General features: G+C 44.4%; 1 protein-coding gene across 1 annotated transcript in view; it reads left to right on the forward strand.

The window, feature by feature from the left end:
* The window catches only part of LOC145415636 (O-glucosyltransferase rumi homolog), a 627,136-nt gene that overhangs the window by 379,759 nt on the left and 232,532 nt on the right, over positions 1 to 14,845 (forward strand). The window lies entirely within an intron of this gene.

The following is a 14,845-nucleotide window of genomic DNA, read 5'->3' on the forward strand; positions in this document are numbered from 1 at the left end:
CATACGTAGGAGTACATAGGAAGTTTATCTACAGTAGGTGGTCGATTCAGCAAACATCAATTTAGCTTTTAAGTGAGTATAATTCTGTTGCAGAAATTCTGTTCCAAAAAACACCGAATTACCGGAAAGTGTCCTGTAAATTGATCTCATAATCGAGTCCATACTGGAAACACTTCCCTGACTGGCAGTGTGCGGTGTTGCCACACGTCCCTGCCGGGCTGCCTGGATAGCAGTGGGGGCTCTTTGACATCACTTGGCCCATGCAGTCTTCACGTGATCCCCCAACTATAAACAACTGCTCCATGTGTATACGGCTTTGCCTTGGTATTGTGGCCGTATTTGTGTTTTTTTTTTCAGTGAACCAAAGCTTTTATGAACTTGTCTAAGGTTCAGGAAAAGAAAGAGAGGGTGAGGCTATCTCTTGCCCAGAAATTGGAAATAATTGAGAAAATGGAACACCATCCCTGATGCTCCCCAGCCCCTCTGTCACCCCTGTACCACCTTAAGTGCTGATGGAGGGTGTTTCTGACAGTGACTAAACCACCCCCAGGTGTAACACAGGTTTGGGGGGCTAGTATGGCTACCTGTGTCAGGCATATTTCTGCAACAAGTGCAAAACTCCTACATTTGGAGGTAATCCTTACTGTAGTTTACCATTCCTGTTTAAGTAATCCCTGTAATAACGGGACACCTAATAACCGGACACCCCACTTCCCGGACATTTTGGACCTAGGCCTTTGGAACCCAAAAATGGCCAAAAAACAAAAAAGCAAAAAAAGAAAAAAAAAATCCAATATTGTTTTCAACTGTACTTTGAACTTGGTGCGCGGCGCTGAACAGCTGTGTTTACGCGCTCCCCTTGCTTCCCACTCCCTAGTTACTTCCTAACTACCATGCCGACTAGATACTCATCGCAGTGGATGCCGCACATGCTTGTTTTTATGAATAAACCGTGAATAAACTGCAATACCTCGCCACTAGACCACATGGGAATTTACAATGTTGTGCAGTGTTATGAAATTTGAATTCAGAGTGCAAAGATAAGTACAGAGTGCGAACTGGCAGTTGAAACTGGAATGGCGCAATTAAGAACAGAATGTGCAGTGTAAAGGATTAAATGCAGCACGACATTGGATTACTGTACGTGCTTCAAGAGCATTTTCACCACTGCCAGAGCCTTAGACGAGGCGGGTTAACCTTCATGACAAACGGCCATGGACATGTTGTAAGTACCCTGTACACTGCTAAATATTTTCCATACTCACTTCTAATCCCTCATTCTCTGGTTCCTTTTCATTTATTTCATGCCTTCTGTCCCTCATTTGTGTGAATAGGGTCTTAAATAGGTGCTATGCATGACCGGTAGGTAGGTGTGTAGGTGGTTTTCTGAGTTAGGCTGGGTGAGGGTCCATAAGTACCAATCCAGGGGGCAGGGGCCAACTATCCAGACGAACCTACTTTCTGGACATGCCTTTGGCTGTATTACATTGGATAGTGGGAAGATTACTGTTTCTTATTTGGTTCACTACTATCATCACCTTATTCTTTATGTGTGCATATTTTTTACTAAGGTGAGAAGACAGGAAGGAATTAGTAGGATGGAAGTTGTGGAAGCATTGAAGAAAGTCAAAATGGGGAAATCCCCAGGAATTGATGGAGTGTGTGGTGAAATGTTGAAACATGGGGGAGAGGTAGTAGTAGAATGGATGTGGAAGATGTGCAGATTGGCCTGGGACGAAGGTAAAGTCCCGGAGGATTGGAAGTCAGGTATAATTATTCCCTTGTACAAAGGGAAAGGGGAAAAAGAAGTGTGTGGTAATCTTAGGGGCATTTGTCATCTTAATGTAATAGGAAAAGTATATGGTAGGATACTTACTGACAGAGTTAGGGAAATAACAGAGGAATTAGTTGGAGAAGAACAGGGAGGTTTTAGGAAGGGAAGAGGTTGTGTAGATCAGATATTCATCGTTAGATCTTTAGTGGAAAAGTGTCAAGAGAAGGGAAAGAGGTTGTATGAGGCCTTCATGGATTTGGAGAAAGCATATACGGTGGATAGACAAAGATTGTGGAAAGTATTAAGAAAATATGGAGTAGATGCGAAGTTGTTGAATGCTGTGAAGGGTCTGTATGAGGGTGCTAAGGCTGCAGTGCATGTGGATAGTGAACTGAGTGAGTTTTTCTGTTTGAAGGTCGAGTTTAAACAGGAATGTGTCATGTCTCCGTGGTTGTTCAATCTGTATATGGTTGGGATTATAAAAGAGATACAAGGTAGGGCACTGGATGTTGGAATGACCCTAATGAGAGAGGGCAGTGTTTGGAAACTCCCTGTACTGTTGTTTGCAGAGGATACTGGGTTGTTAAGTGAAGACGAAGGGGAGCTGCAAGGCTTGGTGAGTGAGTTTGAGAGAGTGTGTAAGAAACGGAATTTAAAGGTAAATGTACAGAAGAGTAAAATTATGGTCTTCAAGAGAGGTGAAGTCAGTGAATGTACAGTTAGGTTGGATGATGAGGAAATGGAAAATGTGAGTATGTTTAAGTACAGTAATCCCCGTAATATCTGGACGCCCAATTTCCGGACATCCCCAATTACTGGACATTTTCGTCCTGGGATCCAATATTCCCAAAATGGGCCAAAAACCACAAAAAATTTGAAAAAAATCCGACTTTTTCCCACCCATAATTTGAACTTGGCGCGCGCGGCGCGGGTCAGCTGTGTTTTGGTGCGTTGTTCCGCCGACATCTGCTAGAGCGTCCCTGCATCCTCCCCACTTACCGCCCGTCTCTCGTTGTGTGTGCACGCTCATCGTCATGGCCGCCCACATGCTCGCTTTTGTGGTGGTGCCTTACCTGCTGCAGGCTCTCCTGCTGCTCTCGTGCCTCTTCTTCGTGTGTGTGATGATGGCCCCGCAGCCTGAGAAGAGGAAGAGAGTGATTTTGACTCTGGAGAAGAAGAGGGAAATATTGGTCAAGGTGGATGCGGGATGGTCTTCCTCATGCATCCTTCGTGAATTCAACCTGGCCCGATCTACTTTGTTTGATATCAGGAGATCCCGAGAGAAACTCATGCAGTACACGGCTGACTTCTCGTTGAAAAGCAAACGCAACGTGGAGAGGAAGGTGATGTTTACTCCTAAGTATGCAGAAGTCGACAGCTCCACGTTGATTTGGTATCGACAGCAACGTGCTGCTGGTGTGGTGGTGCGTGGCACGGAGCTGAAGGCTGTTGCTGAGAAGTTCGCAAGGCTTCACGACGCCATAGACTTCAAGACATCCGAAGGTTGGCTCCGCGTTCAAGTCACGACATGGCCTTACCAACCGTAAGTCTCATGGCTAAGCTTTGGACGCCAACGAGGATGAAGTAGACAAGTTTCAGCACGAGGTGAAGCCCTTGATCGACAGGGAGGGCCTCACTCTTGGTCAAGTCTACAACGCTGACGAAACTGGTTTATTCTATCGCTCTTTGCCTACGAACACTCTAGCCGAGGAGACAGAGAAGCGTGTACCTGGCCGCAAGCTCTGCAAGCAACAGATATCTGCTTTGTGTTGTGCCAATGCTAACGGCATGCACCGGCTTAAGCCCGTTATTGTTGGCCATGCAAAGCAGCCTCAGTGTCTTCATGGGGTGATGGATGTCCTTCTTGTTGTCTGGTACCATTCCTTGAAGGCATGGTTCACTGCCCACATCTTCAAAGACTGGTTCCACCGCCATTTCGTCAAGGAGGTCATCCATTACCAGATGGAGAAACTGGGAATCCCACGCGACCAGGTAAAGGCCCTCCTTCTCCTCGACAATCCACCTGCTCACCCGTGCGACAAGGACTTGGTGGCTGAGAATGGCCGCATTAGGTGCATGTTTCTGCCACCTAATACTACTGCTCATCCAACCAATGGACCAAGGAGTGATGGCAATGAAGAGGTTGTACCAACGAAAGTTCCTGGATGAGGTGATGGTTGTTCTTGAGGATGAGGACGAGCGCAGGGAGGGACGGAACACATGAGGCCAGCGGACTTTGGAAAACCTTCACCGCTACAACATCAAGTCTACCATCTACAACTGGGCCAGTACATGGAAGGAAATCCCTGTCAAGACTTTAGAGAATGGTTGATCTTGTCTGCTTCTCAGAACGGATGTGGATCACGATTTCCTAGGTTTTGACGTGGATGACTTCCATGCACGTCTACATGTGCATGGGGACGATGTTGATGTGGACAAAGTGCGTGGGTGGTTGGATGACGACGAGGGCGATCCTGGGTATCAGACCATGTCTGATATCGAGATCGCTTCTCCAGTTGCAGGTGTCAGTACCCAGCTTGAAGATTCCGAGGAGGACGGCGATGATGATGCAGACTCCTCTCAGCGTGACACTACTCCAGCCATCCCCAAGCTGAGTGCACTCCGGGAACATCTAGAGTTCGTTCTGGACTACCTGGAGCACCTGGACTGCGACAGGGAGATGGGACCCTTGGGACTTGTGGAGGAAGTGCGTTCTTTCAGGCAGCGCATCATTAATTGTCAAAATCGTCATTCCTTGCGTCAATCAACCATTGACAGCTTTTTCAGGCCCGTGACCCCCGCTGTGCCCAGCCCTGGCTCCACTCCATTGGCTCCCCAAGACAGGCCCTCATGCTCCGAGCGACAGCCCAGCACATCAGGCAGAGTGGAGTCACCACTCGACGTGAGAGTGCACCTCTCTTCAGAGTCATCTGCAATGGGTACTCCATCACCACGACCCAGCGACACACCCCTAGGTCACCTGCAAGAGCAATTCTCAGACTCTGACAGTGATTAAATGCCTAGAACTTCTCCACTAGACCACACGGGAATTTACAGTGTTGTGCAGTGAAAAAAACAATGCACAGTGTTAAGGAATTAGATTTCTGAATCAAAAGACAAAGATTAAATGACTTTCAATGTAACCTTAATTAACTAGAGTGTGTTATGTTTAGAAAATGGATTTATGAGTGGAAAGACTAATTTAAGTGCAGAGTGCAACACTTATTTCATTAACCCCTTAACCGCGGGGCGTCACATTCGTGACGCTTGGGAGCAAGGGATCATACCGCGGGGCGTCGCTTTTGTGATTCTGTGTTATTTTGAATTCACCCGGGCTTCCAAGTGGGGGCTTGTATCATCTATCAGTACTGCCAATGTCCAACACTAGTCAGCACTCCTAATCTCATCTGTACTCCCATCCATTGTTGACAATTTAGCCATTTCTCCCCGTTCTTGACTGCCCTCCCTATCCCCCCTCCATTACCCTATCCTCTCGCCTGCCCGGCCGTGCTACGCTAAGTAAATCTTCCCTGGAATTTTTCACTGATTTCATCCATTGAAATAAGCCCTATGTCCTATTCTTATACCAAATAATATATACAAGAAAGAAATAAGGTAAGTGAGAGTGCCATACACCTGGAATTGGCTAATTATCACCTGACAACACCTCACGTGCACTCGTTCGCTAATTTTCGCTGTTTTTTTCCCCTTGAAATATGCCATATAATCTATTTTCGTAATAAATATACATGTAAGGAGGGAAGGGAGAACCCTAAGTGATATTTGCATTCACCTGGAACTACCTAATTTATAATGTATTGTCTAGATTTCCTGCCAATCATTTCAGTGCTAGACATAGCTGTTTCAAGCGCTAACATTGGTAGCTCTGACTATCCCCTAAGTAGGCCTCCACCCCGGCCCTCCGTTATCAGTTTACTCTCATCTTCCGAAGTGAGGGTACGTATGTTTCTTCTTGCTGACTTCAAGGACTTTTTCACCCCCATGCAAAGGGCCCTGTGACCTTTACCCCCTACTAAACCTCGTGTGGAAAGAGGTAAAGGGCTGACAATTGATAAAAGAGTGACTACGATATTTCTATTGAGTAAAACAGTGCAAGTGGAATTGTAAATAATGTGTAAATAATGTGTAAACAGCAAGTGAAAGTAATGAATGTAAATATACATGAACAATGGAAAATAGTTTTATAAGTTACTTCAAGTGACAGTGCATAACACAGTGTAAATAAAATAGAAATGTAAATAACGTAAATAAAATAGAGAACGTAAATAGAAATGTAAATGAGTAGTATTATAAGAATACGAGTATATACCCTAGGAGTAATGAAAGTGAAAGTTTCACTCTAGCATATCTGAATGCTATGAGTTATGAGAGTGAAGATGAAAGTGACATTCACTCTCAATGCTAGTATACAGGACGAGAAAGTGAATGCTACGTATTTTACTGAAAGAAATTGAATCCCTACAGTGACAATAAACTAATACTACTGAAGGAAACTTATGGATAAAGACCGTAGATATATATAAGTGTTATATAGTAATAGAAATATAAAGTGTGAGGGGTTTTATGAATAGTAAATGACAGAGTACCAAGAGCGAACTAGTGCCAGTGCGACAATCAGACGCGCTCGTAATTTCCATTGCTTTTACAGTGTTTTTTTTTTTTAGTATGGATCCCAAACTACTTGAAAATTGTAGAATAGCGTTTATAGTGTTTGTATCTGGCTGTGGTAATCATATTACGGGTTGTCGGGAAGTGTAAAGTGGAGACTTCGTTACCCTACTTCAGAGGTCTCCACAAGTCCTACGGTAACCGACGAAGGCTCAACAAACATTCCAGGAGAAAGCTGAAGGTATGTGCCATAAGCATATTTAATTTCATTATTCTAGGTGATTTTTGGCAAATATTTTTTGAGAGTCTGTCGGAGCCCAAATAACCCCGCGGGACACGCAAGTCATTGGTAAACAAGCCCGCGGTGTAGGGGTTAAGGTACATGGAGCGCAAGTAAGACGAGTGCGCAGTGTTAAGAGAATGGAATTCTGAGTGCAAATGACTAAGTTCAGTGCAATACTTCATGAACAGTGTACTGCAAGTGCTTGAGGAACTCCTTCTTATTGTCAGAGTCTGAGAGGAGGCGGGTTATTCATCGAGATGGCTTGGGACTTGCTGTAAGTACCCAGAATGTTTCATATTGTACTGTATTTTCCAAACTTACCTGTAACACCTCATTTCACTCTTTATGTCCCTTGTTGGTGTGAATAGGGTCTTAGGTGCTATGCATGTGCAGTAGGGAGGTATTTTTCTGAGTTAGGGTAGGTTAGGGTCCATAACTACCAGTCCAGGAGCCAGGGACTAGTTGTAAGTACCCAGAATGTTTAATATTGTATAAACTCACCTCTAAAATCTCATTTTATGGTTCTTTTGCATTTATTTAAGTCTTTTATGTCCGTTATTGGTGTGATTTGGGTCTTAAATAGGTGCTATGCATGTCCAGAGGGAGTTGTATAGGTGTTTTTCTGAGTTAGGGTCCATAAGTACAAGTCCAGGAGGCTGGGGCCCACTATCCAGACAGGACCACTTTCCTGACGTGCTTTTGGCTCTATTACATCGGATATTGGGGGGATTACTGTACTTGGGTAGTGTGATGAGTAAGGATGGAAGTTTGGAGGGTGAAGTGCTTGAAGGGTACAACAAGGAAGAAAGGTTGCTGGTTCCTTGAAGGCAGTGATAAGAAATAGGGAAGTGAGCATGGAAGTGAAAAAGTTACTACATGACAGTATTGTGATACCGACTCTGACGTTTGGAAGTGAAGCTTGGACGTTGTTGGAGGGTCACAAGTCAAGAGTGTGAGCAGTGGAAATGAGCTATTGAGAGGAGCATGTGGAGTCACATGGAGAGACTGACAAATGAGGATGTGAAGGAGCATTGTGGTGTGGATGTGGATGTGATAGGAAGCATTAGGAGAAACACATTGAGGTGGTTTGGCTATGTGGAGAGGATGGAGAGTGAGAGACTGATGAGGAGAGTGTATGTGAGTGAGTTGGAGGGGGAGAGAGGGAGGGGAAGGCCAAGGATGAGATGGAGGGATGGAGTGGAGAGGTATATGATAGAGGGGAGTGTGAATTGGGAGCGGAGCAGTGAAATGGCAGGGGCAGGGTGACGTGGAGACGATTTGTTTGTGACCACCTCGTATAAGGGATTAAGGCGTCTGGCAGTAGATAGATAGATTGATTACTGTATGCATCACAGTTAACATATACACAGTAATACTAGTAAGTCATTACTTATGTATCACTGTTAACATTTACACAGTATTGCATTTAAGTGGAGGTATTAATTATGGGTTCAGAGTGCTGTGTGTAGTGTTGAGAATTAGCATAGTTTGCTAGGCTTTGGTGCGCATTGTCAGTAACTCAGCTTGACCAATGCCTTCAAGGATTTAGCGGAAAGTTCCTCCAAATACCGGATAAGTTTCCGTTATATTGAGCTTTGGTTAACCCCTACACCGCGGGCTTGTTTACCAATGACTTGCGTGTCCCGTGGGGTTATTTGGGCTCCGACAGACTCTCAAAAAATATTTGCCAAAAATCAGTTATTAGTCCTAGAATAATAAAATTATATATGCTTATTGCACATACCTTCAGCTTTCTCCTGGAATGATTGTTGAGCCTTCGTCAGTTTCCGTAGGACTTGTGGAGACCTCTGAAGTAGGGTAACTAAGTCTCCACTTTACACTTCCCGACAACCCATTATATGATTACCACAGCCAGATACAAACACTATAAACACTATTCTACCATTTTCAAGTAGTTTGGGATCCATACTAAAAAAAAAAAGACTGTGAAAGCAATGGAAATTACGAGCGCGTCTGATCGCCGCACTTGCGCTTGTTCGCTCTAGGCACTCTGTCATTTATTATTCATAAAACCCCTCACACTTTATATTTCTATTACTATATCACACTTATATATATCTGGAGTCTTTCTCCATAAGTTTCCTTCAGTCGTATTATTTTATTGTCACTGAAGTCATTCAATTTTTCAGTCAGTAAAATACGTAGAGAGCCACGGATTCACTCTCACTGTTATAACATAAATTATTTGTACTCATATTCTTATATTACTAATTACTTACATTACTATTTACATTTTCTATTATATTTTCAATATTTACCCTTCTATTTTACTTACAGTATGTTATTCACTGTCACTTTCAGTAAGATAAAACTATAATACACTGTTCAATCATATGAACTGAACATCCATTGCTTTCACCTGCTATTTACACATTATTTACACATTATTTCCAAATAATTCTGCTTCCACACTTGCACTGTTAGAACTGCTTCTGGCTGTGATAATCGAAGAAGCAGGTTACACAGAGGGGAACCTGGCATTCAGCGCACTGCCAAGAGGTGCGTTTATGCTCAGATGTGCGGCGTGTGGTATGCGCACATACCTGACACCTGCGAATCGCAGCCTTCCTTTTCCCTGTGGCAGGCATTAGCTCAAGTCTGTGCCGATCCATATACGCCCTCTGCTCAAGTCGGTTGGGAAGTGTAACTGGATGGCGCCTTGGAGTTGCTGCTTGCACCCTACCATATTTTTCCAGCAGCTGCTGGACACAAGTCCTGGCGAACAACCTCAGGGAGAAGGACTTGGGTGGCTTTACCTTCATCTTGTACAGAATGAAGGCGTTCAGCATCGTCATATCTATGAGATGCAGAAAAACTTTCCTGTACCACCTAGTATTCTTCCTGAGGCAGTCGATCTCACCAATCATCATGTCGGACTTGTCCACCAGCCGCATGTTTATATTATAGTCCAACACAGCATCAGGTTTCATCACAGGTTCGCCTGTCCTACGGTCGACCTTCCCACTGTCTCTCATCTCCCCCTTATGTACGGTGGTGAGCATGTGCACGACTCTCTTGTCATGCCACCGTATTGCCAGCATCTTCTCAGACTTGCGTAGGTGCACGTCTCCTCGCTGCGAGTTTCCCGCCTCTGGGAATTTGAGGAAGTTGGCACGATTACTTTTCACAGTGCCGCAGGAGCCAATGCCGTGCTCAGAAAGGTATTTGGCAAGTTTCGGTGCTGTATAGTAGTTGTCTGTATACAGCACATGATTCCCACCAAAATACTTTTCTAGGAGCACTTTCACTACACAGCCTGAGAAGCCAAGGGGGTGTGTTTTATCGAGATCGACAGTGCTGGCTGAATATATGACGAAGTCAAGGATGTACCCCGTCTTACAGTCGCACAGTACAAAGTACTTAATTCCAAAGCGATGGCGTTTGCTTGGAATGTACTGAACAAACCGAAGACGTCCTCTGAACAAAACCAAGGACTCATCAATGACAACCTTCTGAAATGGGTGGAAGAATGACATGAACTTATCCTTCATTCTGTTCAGAATCTCCCGGATCTTCCAGAGTGGGTCGGTTTGGGAAGGTACATCATTATCGGCAAAGTGCAGGTTTCCCATGATGTTCCGGAAGCGATCTCTGGCCATGTACTTGTTGAAGGTCGGTGAGGGTAGTAAGGGGTCCATGGACCAGTATTCTTCCAACTCATGCTTCTTGGAGTGTGGCATAAGAAGCATGAGGGCAAAGAACACATACAGCTCCTGCACTCCCAGCATGGTCCACTGTTGCATCTTGGCTGCACCTGTACCACTAGCAGCACGTTGTGATTCGAACCTGTTGGTCTCATCACATATGTGCTGCATGACTTCGTCATCTATTAAGGCCAAAAGGTAGTCGACACACTCAGTATTTTCGTCCATAGTGAAGGCAGGCTGAACTCCTGACGAGCTCTCATCGAAAACCAGGTTTTCGGGGACAAAATCTGACCCTTCCGTCCACGCGAAGGCTTCCAGGATTCCCTGGCATGGCGGTGGAGGGCTGGTGGTGGTGGTGGTGGTGGAGGTTGGCTGAGAGGGAGGCTTATCTCTGTCAAGGTCACTCTCACTGACCCTAGGTTGCCATACAGCACTAGCAGCCCTTACCCTACTAGCTACACTACTTTTCACTCTCTTAGATCTACCTCTACCTCTACGGCCGGCCTTCACTGTTGATGCTGGTGGTGACTCCGACGACAAAGACCCCGGAGATAACTCAGCCGACGATGATGACGAGATGAGTAAAGCGGGGCTTGGGGAACGAGGAGGTGAATGCACTCGTGACTCATGGCGGGCTGGGTCACGTGGGTGCATTGTTCTGGGGCTAACACGCCGCCTTTTCACTCCCTTCCCAAATTCTTGTCCTTCCTGCACTAAAGGCTCCTTTCCCTTGGAGCTAGACACTAATTCACTGGTAGGAGCACTTGTTGTCGCTGTTTCTGGTGCGATAACTTCACCCGGCTCATCACACGATTCACCGGAATCGTCAAAATCACTGTCCATTATTATCATGGACAATTCAGCAAGTTCTCGTGCCACTGCAGAGTCACTGAGGCCTTTCCTGCTTGCCTCAACACTTTTCTTTGGCGTAGAGGTCACGGGGCCCTTTGCAATGGGCGCAGAAGCGGCAGGAATGGCGGGACGCGAGTGCGACATGTTGTCTCTGCAGTGGAGGACAAGGAACTAAATGCCGCGGCTTATCTGAGAAGGGAAGGGTTGACAATGACACTTTAGGCTGACTGCTGCTAACTTACAGGCTAATTTTTTATAGGTAGAAAATCTCGGCAATAAATAAAGAAATAGGTAGTTCCAGGTGAATGTAAATGTCAATTAGGAATCTCCCTTCCTTTCTGATATATATTTTTATTACAGACATCGATTACAAGGCATAAATCAAAGGGGAAATTACCGTGGTAATGTAGCGTATGAATGCACGTGAGGTTTTGTCTGGTGATAATTAGCCAATTTCTGGAGTATAACACTATCACTTACCTGTTTTTTTTTTTGGTATATATTATTGGGTAAAAATATAGGGCATAGGGCTTATTTCAATGGATGAAATCTGTGGAAAGAGAAGGGGGAAATTTCCGTAGCGCAGCGCGGCGTGGGAGGTGAGAGGAGAGGGTAATGGAGGGCAGGTAGGGAGGGGAGTCACGAAGGGGGTAAATTATCTGAGAAGGGAAGGGTTGACAATGACACTTTAGGCTTACTGCTGCTAACTTACATGCTAATTTTTTATAGGTAGAAAATCTCGGCAATAAATAAAGAAATAGGTTGTTCCAGGTGAATGTAAATGTCAATTAGGATTCTTCCTTCCTTTCTGATATATATTTTTATTACAGACATCGATTACAAGGCATAAATCAAAGGGGAAATTACCGTGGTAATGTAGCGAATGAATGCACGTGAGGTTTTGTCAGGTGATAATTAGCCAATTTCTGGAGTATAACACCATCACTTACCTGTTTTTTTTTGGTATATATTATTGGGTAAAAATATAGGGCATAGGGCTTATTTCAATGGATGAAATCTGTGGAAAGAGAAGGGGGAAATTTCCGTAGCGCAGCGCGGCGTGGGAGGTGAGAGGAGAGGGTAATGGAGGGCAGGTAGGGAGGGGAGTCACGAAGGGGGTAAAATAGCTAAAATGTCAACAATGGATGGGAGTACAGATGAGATTTGGAGTGCTGACTAGTGTTGGACATTGGCAGTACTGATAGATGATACAAGCCACCACTTGAGAGCCCGGGATAATTCAAAATAACACAGAATCACAAAAGTGACGCCCCGCGGTATGATCCATTGTAGCCGAGCGTCACGAAAGTGACGCCCCGCGGTTAAGGGGTTAAAGAACTTGATTTTTCGGAAAGTACAAGAAAATGGAATAGGGTTTGGCTGAATTTGTTTGTTAAATCGAGCATCTGCTGTAGCAGGAGGCGTATTGGCCCATGACAAAGTCATTGATTGGAGAAAGGAAAATTACTGAGATACAACCAACCTATAAGGGAGAAGGATAGAAAAGAGGAAGGCCCTCCCCGACCCACCACACAGTCCGCTAGAACTGGCAGGGAAAAAAAAAAAAAAAAAAAAAAATGCTTGTTGGGAAAAGAAACATGGAAATTTTTATAGGAGATGCAGAGGAGGAATAACTGTGCAGTATTTAATCTCAAGAGTGCAGATATGTAAGGGAGACTATACACTTTTGCTGAATGTTCTCGTTATTAAGCAAATGTCTCACTGTCATCAGCATACACTTCATTCATTCATCATTCATCATCCGGACCTCCTGTCCCACCTTAGGGCAGGATGAGGAGTAGCAACATCCAGACAGCCCAAATTTGCCCAATCCAATGGGCCATGCTTCCATTCACTCATCATTCAAGCCCCTGGAATCCTGGCTGTCTGATACGCCAAAAACATTCACCACATTCTGTAGCTTCACATAAGTGTATCCAGTAGAGTCAGTCCGGACGTTGTCACGTTAAAAAGGGGTGCCAAATCCCTGATAATGCTCTTCTCACAATATTCATCCAGCCAGCTCAATCTCTTGTCAGTCCCCCTAGCCTCACTGACTTCCATACCTCTCTTCCTCACACATTCATCCTCCATATCCCACCACCTTCTCCTTGACCTGACTCACCTCCTCTCTCCTTCAGATTCACTCAGATATACCTTTTTCACCACTCTGTTGTTATCCATTCTCTCCACATGACCACACCATCTCAGTACACTCTCTTCAATTCTTGTGTTCACAGACTTCCTCACTCCACATTTTTCATGAATCACATTATTTCGGATCCTATCCACTCTCTGTACTTCACTTACATTCCTCAGCAGTCCCATCTCCACTGTTCTCACTCTTGACTTTTCATTTTCATGCCACACCATTGTGTCACAAGGTTGGCACTAACACTCCCTCATGTAAGCCTTGTGCAACCGCAACACTCAAGCCTCTGTTTCTTATCGAGGCCTTCAAAGCACCTGCTACTTACCTTCCTTGTGCCACTCTGCTTTCCACTTCTTTTGCACATTTTCCTCTCTTTTCTATCACTGTACCCAGATATTTGAACTCTCTCTCTCCAGTTCCAGTCTCTGTCCCTTTTACTGTAACATCACACTGGGAGTCACCTTCTCTCTCAGTTTCCATCACTATACTGTACTCTTTTCTACATTTTCTCTCAAGACACGACGCTCACAGACATCAGCAAAACTCTGCACTAGTCTGCAATTCGACCAGGAAATAAACAGCACTTGGTTAGTTATTGCCTATGATTTCGAAATATATATTTGTCTGTACAGTAGTTTAAAACATACTAGTAGTTTTTGTACTAACTACTGTTGGTGGCAGCTTATTCCATTGTTCCACTACACGAATATTTTACAGACTTTCCCTAAACAACTTTAATGTTGCATCTCTTGCTCTTTACTTTCATTTCAGTATTTCTAATTACTGTATCGTTCTCTATTTAGAACAAATTTTCATATCTAGCATCATCAAATTATTTAAGAGTTAAGTATTTTAAATACAGTACATGTACAGTATTAGATCTCTCTGAATTATAACTTTTTTAGAGAAGTCATACAGTAATCCCTGTACTATTCGAACTCTCACTTTCCGGACACACCACTTACCAGACATTGTTGGCCTGGACCTTCTAAACCCAAAAATGGCCAAAAAAATTAAAAATCTCCCCAAAATCCGATTTTTTTTCCCACCTGTAATTTGAAATTGCTGCACGGCGCCGAACAGCCATTTATACCACGGCCCCTTCACCCCTTCCTTCCTCCCCCCTCCTCCCTCCCTTGTCAGGGTTGCCATGTGGTATTTTTCATTACCAAATGTGGACCATTTTGGTAATGAAAAATTCGTTTGGTTATGAATCAGAATAATGCATTACCAGTCAGATTTTTCACGGAAGAGAGAGGCGGAGTGAGGAGGAGATGCAAGGGTGTGCAAGGGACAGCATGGTGGAATGATGAGGTGAAACGAGCTGTGGAACAAAAGAAGAAGGCATATGGTGAATGGTTGGCGAGTAGAGATAGGGGAGAAGATGAGAGAGAGAAGAGAGAGGTATATGTGAGCAGGAGAAGGGAGGTTAAGAGACTGGTGAAGGAGAGTAAGAAGAAAGTGGATGAAGAGTTTGGGAGGAATCT

This window comes from Coenobita brevimanus, chromosome 103, assembly GCF_032717465.1.
Source record: "Coenobita brevimanus isolate Jiangsu-jjx chromosome 103, ASM3271746v2, whole genome shotgun sequence".
Taxonomy (NCBI): Eukaryota; Metazoa; Arthropoda; class Malacostraca; order Decapoda; family Coenobitidae; genus Coenobita; species Coenobita brevimanus.